The 14635-nt window shown below is 41.3% G+C and overlaps 1 protein-coding gene across 4 annotated transcripts in view; it reads left to right on the forward strand.

Moving 5' to 3' along the window:
- The window catches only part of khdrbs2 (KH domain containing, RNA binding, signal transduction associated 2), a 62214-nt gene extending 60286 nt beyond the window's left edge, over positions 1 to 1928 (forward strand). For all 4 annotated transcript variants that reach the window (XR_009242187.1, XR_009242188.1, XR_009242189.1 and 1 more), the window contains exons 12-13: positions 57 to 113; positions 1857 to 1928. The gene's annotated coding sequence lies outside the window, so the exon portion shown is untranslated. The remainder of the gene's footprint in view (positions 1 to 56; positions 114 to 1856) is intronic.
- Positions 1929 to 14635: the final 12707 nt, after the last annotated feature.

Here is a 14635-nt window from a genome sequence, read left to right on the forward strand (position 1 = left end):
TGTTTAGTGAACGCTCTCTGTTTGTTGTTCTGCTGCCGTTTGTCTGTTTTGTACAGATCTACATTTGATCTGAACAGAAAACATGATGGAAAAGACGGACGCATGATACACAGGTAAGTTAAGATGGTGTCTATCTATCTAAGTGTTATTTTGCACCATCAGAATATTCTTTTGCACCAAATTAGGAGAAAGGACAGGCATGGACTGGGAGGAAAACAACATTTAATTCTGTCTCTGACACAAAGAAACTGCATCCTTTATCACTTTACTTTACATTGCATACTACACTGATTTAAACCTGAAAGCAGTGGAGAAACACTTTTAATGTGAGAGGTGAGGATATTTGCATTCAGTAAAGCTGACTGGTGTTGACATGGATTTAATTTGAGAACGATGTTTCCTTGACCAGCTGAGCTTACATTCACGACGTCTGCAGGGAATGCGGTAGCAACGGTTCTGAAACTCACAGTAACGTTAAGCATATGGTTGTGTGTGTGTGTGTGGGGGGGGGGGCAACAACAACAACAGCAGATGGGTAGCTCAAAAATCCTGGTATTTACTTTGCCACTTTGCCAAGAGGTAGATGCGAAGAGCAATTGTCTATATATGATTAATATGAAGACGCAATCAGGGGCCACATTGTTTGAGTGTAACAATATTGTTATGGGGCAAATTTTGTGATCTACGCTCCGGTGGATGATCTGCCAGTGCATGGTCGCACCTTGCACTCACTCGACAAACCATTATCTCTCTGCAACAATGCTAATAACCACATTTATAGATATGTACCTTTAATAAATGGTGTTTTAAACCACACTCTGATATATTCATGAGGAAAGAGAGTCGGAAAATATGTACGTGCAGGCTACACTAACACTTCTGCAGTCGCGTAACGGTGCCATCTGTTTATGAGAGAGAGCGAGGGAGACATCCTTAGATATGCGCCACGCCACACTTACTAATTCAGTCAGTGGCTGTGTGAGCAAATAAATGATGGCAGCACACTCTTCCGTGCCAATTCGCATGCTCGGTGCTTTATTTTCTCGAATAATTGCACCTATTTGTTCTTAACAAGACAATGAAAGCCCGTTTGAAAAGGCTGAGGTGAGAGTGTGAGGTTGAGGGGCCTTATCTCCATCCATCTCCATCTCAAGGACGAGCTGATTGTTTCTGGCTGAAAGCTGCAATCTCCATACAGAACGTCACCCTGGGTGAAGACGAGCGCTGACAGCTTCTAACCGTGGGATTCATAAAGAGACAGTTAGTGGATCTCGGGGAATTACTGTACTGCATTTGATATATACCCAGCCAGAATGACAGACCCGGGGCTGAGAGACTCGCCGCGTACACAAACTGCTGCACACCAAGGACAAAGTGTCGTTTATCAAACATGCTCGGAATCATTCCGGCATTGTTGTCAGAAAGAGAAAGGCTGTTCCGATTATTATAGAGACCTGAAGGAAAAGCTTGACATTTATACTTTACAATCTTCTCATCTAACTCCACTGCCAAAAAAAAAAAAAAAGTGGGGGAAAACGCCTGTACATAGTTTCCATTTCCGTTTTTGGACATTGAGACAAAAACTCATGACTTCATGTTGTTTTCTCAATTTAAAAAAAGCTTAATTTTAAATGAATACACTATTTTAACATGCGGTAAATTGTAAATAACTACCATATATTGAAAGTCCAAAAACAGCCCAGGGTTAGGTGTTAAAGGGTTAAGTGTGCTTGTAATTTTTTTTTTTTTAGCTCTTTATGACCTTAAACACTCATCTTGTTTAAAGTGTCCAAATGAACGGTCAATGCAGTGTCCTGAAAAAGAAACTAATTCATTGTTCCTTTTCTGTCTTGCAGGTTGCTAAGCGTCGCGACGACGACAGGAGGTCTTTCGACTCTTTGTGGACAATAAAACGTTGTGTTAAATTGCGTAAGTCTCTTTTTTTCCACCGCTCGTCTCTGGTAAAGAACACTCATACCTGCAGACTGGGTCAGGACCCACAGGTGGACACGGGAGATAGTTTTAGGATCATCAAAAGCATTTTTTTTTTAAACCGCACAAATTTACTCATGTCATAATTTACCGTGTGAACTGGGTCGTGATCGTCAGGCCAGGCTTTGAGTGAATACAAGCAAAGTTTGAGAGGTTGACAGGTGTTGTCATCCGGCGGCTGCTGTCAACAATAACACTAGTGAGTGTCTGTTCCCAATTCACTTCTAAATGGTTTACTCGGCGCTGCCAGCATGAGCGTGTTAGTTCATTTAGCTCTGGCCAAATGTCAGAGAGCTACTTTACAGGTCTCTGTCTGGTGAGAGGTCGTGATAATGAACACTGCATCTCTGATAATGACTTACAATAGGTTTTGTAAAGCGAGCACACTGTGACCTTTTTTTTTGTTGCGCGTCAGAGTTTCATTTAGCACAGAAGATCATTTGTTCCTTATCTCTGTGGATGGAAAGGAATTTTTTGTGACTCGGCTCGATTGTGTTGCAGAGTCATTGTTTCAAAATATGAAACCCCTTCTTCTGGCGTGTGTATGTACCGCAGTTGCTCCGTGACACTCCACTCCACACACGGTCCTCTTGTATCACTTGATCTAAATGACGATGCAACACAAAGACACCAAAGTGGGTCAGGATCTAGGCGACTACCCAGAAATGTTCAGTGATGCAAAAAACTGCACGATAATAAGTCTCACACTGTATTTCCTGCAGCCAGGGACAGCTACCTGAGCAAACTCAGGCCTGTTTAGACATCTGCTTGATGAGCCAGAATAGAAAATGAGGGCTTATAATCACCCGAGTCAAAAGGGGGGCTCTTCACCAGCAAAGCACTTGGGATGAAACGGTGTGCAGAGTCAGAGTCCTTGACGTGGTTTTGATGATTTTCATGTTGTTTCCCTTGTGACAGCAGACTGGGATCTAAGCCGTCTGACAGAAGGTGAGGATGTGCACTGTATAGCTTGAGCTGCAGTTTTTGGGAAGTTGTGTGTGCGCCTCTGTACGCAGGACTGTTCTTAGCTCCCTTTTGCGCGAAGGCCTGCCCCCTCAGCTCGTTAATGCTATTTTTGGAGAGCTGATGAGAGTTGACATGTTGTGTTGCGCTGCACATTTGGATAAACTAAGCGGCTCAACTAAGTCGTCTGGAGGGGGAGAGATAGTGTTGGTTTGATGCAGAAGAACTTTTGATTCGTATGATATGAGGAAAGGACACCGATCTTACATTACATACAAGGGGTTTTATTTGTAGCATTGGAGAAGACGTATGTTTAAAATAAAAACAAAAAGAGCTCAAGATTCTATCAGGGAAACCTAAAGCAATTTTATCTGTCTTTAAAAAAAAAATATAAAAAGGCTGTATAAATAATTTTTCCCACAGCGGTTGTGTTTCTATGCATAATGCATTTGCAGGATGCTAAATACGTCTACATATTCAGATTGCAGAAAAAAAAAGTTATTTATGAATAAACATATTATTTCCTCTGCAACTGAGCTTCTAAAGACCAGAGAAGGCGGACGCATGCAGGCAGGATAAGGTGTTCATATTTACATTTATATACAGCTTTTCCACTGGATCAGACAAACTCTATCTACTGCCTATGTGCAAAAATATGCCTGTGCCTAGACCGCACGTCTCAAAGGTCATTTCTGATGATTGTGCTCTGTTAAATATTTCCCTTTAAATGCTTCCAACTAACCCACTCGCTGCACGATGAGTACACAAAGTAAACGTTTGTTCTCTGCTTCCAAAACTAACATTTCATTAGATTTATAGTCACATAATAAATTGTGATGTTTGCTCTGCGTGTCGTTTCTGTGCAATAACAACTATGCACCGTGTCACGGGTGAAAGTGAACGTCACTCTTACCCTCGGCAGCGGTTCTAGCGCCGCATGGTTTCTCTTTTCCATCTCGTTCACCGCTGTGTCCGACAGCCTCTGCCTTTCCCCACTGTTCCACAATGGAAACTCGATTTCTTAATTTATTATTTTTTTTCCGCCGTCCAATCGGCTTAGAAACAACATGAGAACGCACGATTGTTGGACGACGAGGGTGTTTAAAGGCTGTTTTAGCATTTTTTGTTTCTTCCACTTTCCGTACCCCCCATAAGTTACAGTTTAAGATGCCGTGTCGGATAAGTGCCTCCAACAGGCAACACCCTGATGTAGCTGTCAAGATTCCCAGTCACGAAAAATCCCCGGTGGAGTTTCTTTTGCATTGCCAAGATTGAATTTATTTCCACAGCTGAAGAAATACTACTACATTTGTTGGATTCAATCTGGATGATAAAAAAAAAAAAAGTCCACATGAACAATTGCTCAGAGGGCAAGGTGATCCATTTAGCCCACACTGAAACAGTCGTCTATTGACTGAGCTGTGGATTGTCACTCAAGGTCACGTTGGAGTCATTTTTTGTCCCCTTCCATGTGTCAGGAGTGTGATTCCAAAGGAACTTACGCGACAACTCTCACACAGTTAGTACAAAGAAAGATGCTGCACTGTTACGCCTCTGTATACATTCACGACTCATTGGGGCAGATGTAAATCAGTGGTAGAGCGGGGAGTCTTCCAGCTTAGTCTGTCTTCCCTGAGCAGGACACTTAACCTTAAACTGCTGCTGGTGGCTGTGCTGGCAGTGTGTGAATGAGTATGAGGGTATGAATGATGTGTGGTGGCAAAAATCCAGCACATAGGTGCACTAAATGAATATGTGTGAATGGCTAAATTCTATCGTCGACTGTGGAGCTCTGGGAGCTGACGGCATGCGACAACAGCAACGCCATTTTGGCAGGAAACAGCGCTAACTCCATACATCCATAGACATAAATAATGTGCATATATATATATACATGTATATATGTATATAGACGGAGTGATGGGAACCCAAAGACAACAGAATCTGTGTTGAGTTCCCAGTCAGCTTTTAATGGGAAACTTAAGGGAAAACACAACTTGATTGTGAGACCCTTTCTCTTAAGTTTCCCCTTAACTGCCGACCGGGAAGCTGTGAATCTGGATGCCAACTTCGGCACCGTTACAGATGTTGAATGAACTTAAATATCTTATTCTTCTCTGCAAATTGGACACTCTAAATTGACCGTATGAGTATGAGAGTGGATGGTTGTTTGTCTCTATGTGGCCCTGTGATGGACTGGCAACCTATCCAGGGTGTACCCCGCCTTTTCGCCCTATATGTCAGCTGGGATTGGCACCAGCGACCCCCCCCATGACCCGACATGCTTTTACTGCAGCACATAAGCATTCTCCGGATGAGAACGAGGGAAAGTTTATCAGAAAAGTTGAAGATTTAATGCTGCAGGTGTGGAATACTGTCCGTCAGATGAGCGTCGAAGTATGACAAGGACGAGATCTATTCAGTCTGTCGGGTTCTGTGATATATTGCTCAATCTCTGTGGATTTAAAGTGCACAGGAAACTCCTACAGCTAGAATCTGTCACTCGTACCATTTGATTTTTCAGGAGCTTTTCCTGCCAACATGGCGGTGTGAGCAAACTGGGTCACGTGACGTCCAGATCTCTGTAACATTGCTGTATAAATACAGACCATTTTAGTTTGGACGTCACAAAATTGCTGTTGAGGGTTTTCAGGTTTAATGAGTACATTGCTTAGCAAATGAGTAAATTGATAAAATTACATAAAAATGTACATATTTAGTCTTTTCCCAGTTGATTTGCCCTTGGCTCATATGTTTAACCATTTTGTCCACGTACAACCATCATTTTACAACCCAATCATTTGTGCAAAAACAATCCTCAGACAAAGCTCAGATATTACTGAATTATTCCATCACCGTTGCTTCTTTTCTTTGGAAAAATGCCCAGAGGGTTGCTGCAGTAAGCTGCTGAAGTCGATTATAAGCTTCCATTGACCTCAACTTATCAGTGTGGCAACCCCTAGGACTATATTAGCGCTTTGTCTTAAAGTGAGAGTAGTGCACATCACATTCAGGGTCAAATGCAATGCAACAATTCACCAACCACTGTCAGAGACAGTTTCACAGTCCCTCGCTTCAGATGCACTGTACTTTTCAACGATAATGTGTGAATGAAAAGAGAAATGTTGCAAGGCATTTGAAAGAAAATACAGATGTTTTTGAAAGGTCAGTTAAATTTGAGTGTGCATTACATATTTTTAAGGGCCACTGGTCCAAAAAAAAGCCTCCGTAGCTAAAGGGCGACCCTACACTGAACACCACAGAAGTCATCAGTCACCCTGCAAAATCATTCCAGTCGGCTGAAATATTGACTCAGTGTTGCCAGGTCACAATGGTGCCATTGTGAAAGCAGAAAGACTTTTGTGAAGTCACTCGTCCAAATCAGCAAACCTATACGCCAAAGGTACATAAGACATCAAACTACAGGCGATTACGGAGCTTGGAGGAAATTACAATTCTGCAAAGTGAAGAGCAAGTGAAGATGAAAAATGCATGTGGAAAAAAAAAAAAAAAAAAAATCTCAGCTCCCCGAGGGCTGCTGAAGCCATGAACCACAAGAAAGAGATTAACCGATGCAGCCGTAAGAGCGAGAAAGTGAGCTAGGTCCCCCCCCTCCCCCCCCCCCCCCCCCCATGTTCTTCACTATTCTCCCTTTCAAACACGTCCTTTTCTAAATGGATTTATACTTTGATAAATGTTCAATGACAGATTTGATTTAATAGGGCAACCGGAGTTGGCCACAGTTTTCTCCTCGTGATGAATCCGTGTACAAAAGCAAAAGAGAGTCACACAGACACATGGATGCATTTCTTTTTTCTTTTTCATCAGAACCCCTCACATCTCATCTAATGGCATTTATTTTACCCGCTAAGCAGGTGTGATTGCCGGGCCCAGAAAGGTAGAGCACGACGACGTTTTTTGTTATTGCGTTGACCGTTTTGTCGAGACGATGTGAAATTGAAGCGGCGACACCGCAACTCTAGTAATGGCAAGTTATGAAGTGTGTTTCTGTGAGATTGGCACAAATGAAAATGGATGAGATAATATTCTCCTTTACAGCCCCTTTACCTGGCAGGTGGGTGGGGGGTGGGGTGGGGGTGCAGGCAGTTTGTTGGACTGTGAACTCCAGCTCATCAATCTATCAACGTCAAAGAGGAAATCCGGGGGATTGTTTTTTAACTCCTCTTCCTCATACTCCATCTTTTCACATTCTTATCCCCCGTCCTATTCAGACCACTAACTCTGTGTCAGATCATGAAGCATCAGCCAGCTCCGGCACTCAGACTCAGCCATCACCCCCTGCAGGGGGAAAAGGACAGGCACTCGGTTGGTTGATTGTCAGGGCCATTATGTCCCCTCCGAAACGCCGCGCAGTCCTCGCTTCCACAGTTCCCTCCATTAACAAGGTGCTTTGCTTTCCAATTCCCCCTTTGATGTGTCACACTTTCGCAGACTTGTTTTTTTTAATATGCATCACAGAATCTGTTCGCAGGTAATGAGAGGCAGGAACTTCTTTTTTCTTTTTTCTTTTTTCTTCCTTTAGAGGGACAGCAGCCATCCAACCCTAACATGACACCCTCATTCTCATCTGTTATCCTCAACCAATTAGCTACAGTACACTGCAGGTGAGTCGTCATGATCGCACACGGCATTGCTCATCCAAGGGATGAAACTGATATGAATACATCTTAATAAAAGCAGTTAAAACGTGGTTAAAACATGTTGGGAAATACAATTTACTCTCTTTAATCCTTTAACATCTAAGCCTCAAAATGACTTTACAATTTATTTACAATTTACTGCATGTTTATTTCAAATGTTAAAAACTACGTAGTTGTACATGAACACCAGATTTTGCTTGTTAAATTTGAAATTTGAACAGTATAAAACATATTTAAACTAACGTTTGTTTGAATATTTGTCTCAATGTCCAAAAACGCCAGAAAATGGAAACTATTTTCAGGTTTTCTTCCAAATCTCTCCTCTGTGGTGACTAAGACGCTGATATATTGGCTGAAATGACCATAATAGACACATATTTCCAACAGTACAAACTGTGGTGTAATTATGGTAATGCAAACATGTCATTATATTATTATATATTACTTTTTTTATGTATATATATATATATATATATATATATATATATATATATATATATATATATATATTCATATACTGTATATACATGCAATATTCACAGAAACGTAACTGCTTTGTCTCACGTATAACCACAAAAAAAAGAAATCATTCCACGGTACATTTGTGACTCCTACTCTCTGCCTTTATTTAAATCCTGACTTAAATCATGACCATATGCTGTCATTTAGATTTCATAACAGGGATAGCTGCTACCCCCGTGACCTGTTCTATGATAAGTGGTTGACGATGGACGAATGTTTTACATTGTTCGTTTTGCCTTGGTGACATATTTTGGTATTTGCACTCAATAAAGTGTATTGTTATGATATTACCACCATCATAGTTCATTGTCAACCAAAGCAGGTACAAAACTAAACCATTTGAGCTCTAATGTTGATGATTCAAGCACATCATTTAAAGATACAGTAAGCAGGATTTTTTATTTATTTATTTATTTATTTGACCAATCATGGGGCAGTTCATAGAGAGGGTGGCTGCTCCGACTGGCTGTTCCACCACTGCGTACAGGCTCCTTTAGTGAAATGACTGCTGCAAATAAATCTAAAAGGGAAATAATAATAGAGAGCATAACATTAAACGTCATAAATCCATCCAGTTCAGTATTTAAAAAAAAAAAAAAAACTGCAGATGAAACTCAAAAATCAGCTTTAAGTAGCTTTAAACTTTCAGTTTAGAGTCCAAATCCCCTATGCTAGTTTAACACCAGAAATAAAAAAGAGGTTGCTGCGTCAAGTGCTTCAGGTTCAGTTATGTTATTCTTTTTATATATATATATATAATTAGCATAGACCAACCAGAGTAACATCTCCTATTCTTTTACTCTGGCACTTTGGGTGGATTTGCCAGGTTTGGAGAGAAATCTCACTGCTGCACTGACTTGTTTTGGTCGAAACAAGCACAAAATATTGCAGCTGTGTCCCCATAGCAATGCACCTGACCACACCTCCTTTTAAGACTCGTGCCCAGGGGTGCACGTTTATTTATACAGCATGGGTGCTGGGTGAAAAAATGCCAACGGCCTCAGTCTGAAAAAAAAAGACTGATCCACTCTGACTGGGCCTGCACATGTGGTTTATGGTCTCAGTCGTGCAGTCTGAATGTAACCCAACAAAACACACGCAAAAAGCATGTTCTTCTATTTAACTGTGGTCAAACTCACACTGTGATGTGACACCAACAATCATGTATGTGCAGTAACGCAGCCACCATTTCCCTCTCGAGCAATACTCAAACACAGATACAGGCAAATGAGACGCAACTCATTCTCAAGCCAAATGTGGACATACAGCAGTATGATCTCATTAAAGTCTGCCTTCAAAGCTTTAATAGCTCATGGGGAAAAATAACTGCTGTCAGGCACACTTGGTAGTAAATGGGCCTGAAATAGATGGTCAGTGTTCACTGAGCGGTTTGATCAGCGGTGTGGAGAACAGTAAAAAAAACAGCCTTTGCATTTGTGCCACAGCGATTAAACGCCATTAAAACATTAAAAAAAAAACTGAATCTTGAAGAAGCAGTGACTAGCTTTTCCCCACATGTCCAATATGAACTGACAGCATGGCTGCAGGTGAAGCTTAGAAAGCTGCAAGTGCAAATATTAATATGTAAATCATGAATTGTCTAAATATTTTTGATTTTTTAGTATTTTAACAGAACTATGTATGAATTAACAGCGTCTCAATCTTACGCGTGTATGATTGCACCGGAGTTCCAAATGAAGCAAATGCCACTGATTGATTGATTGATTGACAATACTTTAAAGTGCGTCTGCGTGCTTATTAGGGATTGATAACGGATCCCCGACACACAATAAATGATGAAGTAAACGCTCTAATCTGCCTCTATTTGACTGAATGATGATTCTAAGAGGACATGAAACATAAATGGTAATCACTGGTGGAGAAATGTGGCAAATAGAAACCGCTCTGATCTAGTGTCGCAAAGTAATCCATCAAGACAATGTTGTGAATGGATGTAAATTTCCAGTGATGAATGAGTGCTCAAGGGAAAATTAAACTGTTGTAGTTGAACAATGCTTTTTCTTCCTCTAATCAATTGTGTGCCACATCACACGCTCTTTGAGATTTCTCTTATTTTTCATAATATTAATCTTCAGGCTGCAAAAACAATACGTACCCTGGCAACAGGACACGGGGGGGAAATCAGAATATGGACATTCCAGTCAACTCGGGTACTAAAGAATTAGATATCACCTTCTTTCCATTATGTACAAAAACTCGTAATTTTGACTTGTTTTTTAGTTGTTTACAAGAGTTTTTTATAACCTTACAATGTTGTTTTTTTATTTAATCTCTCCCAAGCTTCATTTAACTGCTGAAACTTTTTTTAAACCTTTATTTATTTCCTCAAAGCAGAGCCGGCCCAAGGCAAAAGCAAAGTAATGATGCTTTCCCACTCTACAGTTCTAGCACGGCCCGGATCTGCTCTTTTTTTTGGTTGTGTTTTGCTTTTCCGATTAGCTGTAGTTCCTGGTACCTGCTACTTTTTTCAGTACGTGCTCTGGCGATGTTCCAAAATGTGACGTCAACAGACTGCCGGTCACCGATTGGTCAGAGAGCGTCGTCACAGGAAGAGTCATGGATATCTAAATATCTAAAATCTCAATATTTAACGGAGTTTAACAGAGACAATCATGAGCCGAATCACAACTGGTTTGGCCGTATTTCAGTTCAGTGATTGTGTTCCGGTCATGCAGGAAGTACTTTTTAACTAATCTTTTTAATGAACTGATTCTGATGATTCAGTTACACCGAAAACAACTGCTTTACGAGTCACTAGTTTGTGAGTGTGTGTGTGTCGCGTGTACCGTAAAACAAAGTCACAGCAGTTTCAAACCGAGCCGTGCAATGCAGACTCCGCCCACGTTGAGGAGGTACTATAGTCATGGAAAACGACGCACCTGATGCCAAACTCTGTAGAGTAGAGCCAAGCCGAGCCATACTCCGAGTGTATAGTGAAAAAGCACCATAAGTGGCTGCTTTGGGACCCAAAAGAAATCTAGATATCTTTACATACATTTAGATATTTAAATAGTGATTATCTTAGGTTATTTGGTTTTATTTTGGAGTTGCTAATTTAGAGCAACTTTTGCAGTCATTAAACTGGTTTACTTGTTTAATTCATGTTCAGTAAAACCACATTAATTGCTTCACTTTGAATAAGAAATTGCAAACGAATGCTCGGCCACCTATGTGATTTTAAAAAACAAACAAGCGTGACACTGTTTTAACTATAATTAATCCAATTTATAGTGTTACATTTGTATCAATAAGTAAAGCACTCCAAGGTGGTGGGATGAAGGCGCCCCCCCCCCCAGATCAAACTCAGCTTGGACAGGCCCTGCTTCCAAATATGTCCCAAACACAGTATGAAAACAGACTGCAGCTAATTTGACAAGAATCTACTGAAGACAAAAAAAAATGATCTGCTCTCCTCCCCCTGAAAAGCTAATACTCCACCGTGTTTACACAACCGTTTAGGAGATGCGAAATAAGGAATAAGACACTTATCAAATAAATTGTGCTCATTGTTACACAGCTCCTGAGAGCGACGTAAAAGGATGCTGCACTGTGCGGTGGTGTTATCTCATCTTTCAAAACAAACGCACAACCGAAAAACACCCCCACATCCCACAAATTAACCAACGCTGCTACACAGAGAGGCATATTAAATAACATATTAAACATTTGCTCCCCTGTGTGGGATTATATCAGGGAGAGGACAAAGCGGGGGACATCATGCTCTGAACAGAAATGAGAACAATGTTCAGAATTCACTACGATCCTCATTCGTTTCAGTCGGTATCATTAGGTTTCAATCCGTGTAACTCGTAAAAACCAACTTTTTTCCTTTTTATGGTGTGTCAAGTTTTAAGCTCTTTTTTTTTTTTTATTATTACCCCGTTTATGGGTCCAATGCAAATCAACTCGAGATGGTTATGTTTGCAGCGTTTACGAGGTCCAGATTGAGACGCGTACACAGAGCAGCGACCTGCAACCAGAAACACTGCGGATTAACCGCACGCTCCAGCCTCCGTGAGGCTCATGAGGTGTTGGATTCAAATTTTTCAGCATAATGCACCGTCCCCCAGAACATCGCCTGTCCATGAAACTAGCACTGGTAGAGAATGCACTGAAGTTCATGACTAATGACAATAAATCCATTTGGGGGAGAAAAACACCATCCCAGTGAACTGCCTGCCCACAGACGAAGAAAGTGCCAGCTTTGTCAGACGTAGTCATGCTCCACCAAATATTAAACATCAAGGGTCTCTTGCTGACAGCAGCTCGGCTGCGCGCTGTTATCCAGTTGCCTTATTATACTGAATAAATCCTCTCCGTGTCAAGCACCATGCCTGGATTTTAAGACCTGATTTAATTCCAGCTTTATGCGGCTCTATTGCAGGCCACGCACAATGATGTAAAACGGCAGACAAAGATGAAGTGTAGTCGCAACGTGTCGCAGAGTCCACAGCGAAGGAAAATCAACACCACACGGGACATAAAACTAGATTCAAAAGTGAGTGATTGAATTACAAAGAAGAGGTTTTGACTCTTGACATTTCATTTGTCCTTTGGCATCCTGGCAAACTCATTTGTAGCCATGTCTCCATGTCAGAGCTAATTCTTCAACACCTTCAATTATGAACCAGACACGGCGTGGTGCAACGGCCCCCTTTGGTTCGCCAGGTATTAGTGTTTTTACCACGGAAACTCAAATTCCCATGCATGGAAATAATAAACCAAAAACACTCCAAGCCAATCTTAACGAGGCCATAGTCCTGATGGTGGCACTACAGCAAGAAAACTAGAATGTAGCCCCAATTATGAAGAAACTTTAAATTTAAATTTGAACAGTATACAACATTTAAAATAACATTTGTTTGAGTCTTTGTCTCAATGTCCAAAAACAGGCCAAAAAATGGAAACTTATGTCCAGGCATTTTTTCCAACTCTCTCCTCTGGTGACAAAGACGCTGATTCGCCGTCTTCCTGAAATCCTTACATGTGGGATCCACTCGCAGTGCAAATGAATTCCTTAAATTTGAAATGTTAATGTAGAAATACGACTAAATCTATTTTTGACAACATTTTTGGACATTGGAGAACTTGGAGAACATCTGCTCTTCGTGTCAGGGGTTTTAGATGAAACCTCAAAGCTTCCTGTGGTGTCCACACCAAACAAAGTCATGTTCATTTGACAAAAAAATCACAGTAATCCAGAGATATGACGACGGCTCAGTCAGTGCTGAGTACAGCTTTAATTGGATCTAAAGTTAGTAATCGAGTAAAATGCAAAGCGGGAGTGGAGTTGAGAGCATCAAACTGTGCCAGTATGGAGTACGCGGTCGCTGCCAACCCACCGCGTTGCAGAGCCAAGGATTCTTCACACACACACACACACACACACACAGACACACACAGACAGCCACTATTTTTCCAAAGTTATTGAGCAGACAGAAGTTTAAAATAAGAGAAAGGAAAAAAATCTCCTGACCACGTATGCTTTGAATACATTTTATTGTGCACCGTGAGGCAATATTTCAAGGCGGCATAATACAACTGTGAAAATTGTTTGTTTTCATCCGTCCTCCTGCCACCGTTCATCCGTCCTCCTGCCAGCGCATACAATGACACTGGGAGACAGCTGGAAAATGTTCTACTCATCATCCACAAAACCACGCCGCTGCCAAAACACTGCACAGAGACTGCGTATAAGCCATCTGAGCCGAGACCGGAGTGAAAACAAAGAGGCGAACAGAGCACTTGAAAAACGCAAGGGTGAAACTGCTGAATCAAAGAGGCATCACCACTAATATTAACAAGGGATTTATCAGGTCGAAAACTCCTTTAATGTGAAGATGAATGATGCTGCTTGGATGTTAATTTGGTGGATTTAAAGCGGAACTTTGCAAGTCTGGTCGTCTTTTTCTGTGTGGAGCTCCCCTGTAAAAACTCACCGTCGACGCTCTGCCCTCCCGGTCAGGTGCATTTGTGTTTAACACAAGCCGTGGAGCCATGTGCAAATACACAGAAATGCAAAGAGAGCAGAGAGTTTATCTCAGATACTCGCCAAAACGCCAGGTCGGCATCTATTTTGACAGTTTTTTTTGTTTTCACCATTTGGAAAAAGCAGGTCTGATGTTTACTCGCGCTTCGTCCAACAACAGTTTTCTCTGCTTCTTTTTCGCCGCCTCTAAACGTCTAAAACAGGGGTGTCAAACGTACAGCCCGAGAGCCAGAACCGGCTCGCCAGAAGGTCCAATCCGGCCCGCAAGATTCATTTGTTTAAACTACTGTTGTAGTTTAAATAGATAGATAACCAACTACAATTATGTAGTTATAAATACCATAATTCCTAATTTGTCCCCTGGGGTTGCATATTTATTAGCTCCCACTTTAGTTTCAGGAATACTACATAGATATGAAGTAAAATCATTTCTTGGCATGTTCTAATCCTATGTGAAATACTAGAACGTTTAGTTCCAGACACCTGT

The sequence above is a fragment of the Solea solea genome, chromosome 15, assembly GCF_958295425.1.
Source record: "Solea solea chromosome 15, fSolSol10.1, whole genome shotgun sequence".
Taxonomy (NCBI): Eukaryota; Metazoa; Chordata; class Actinopteri; order Pleuronectiformes; family Soleidae; genus Solea; species Solea solea.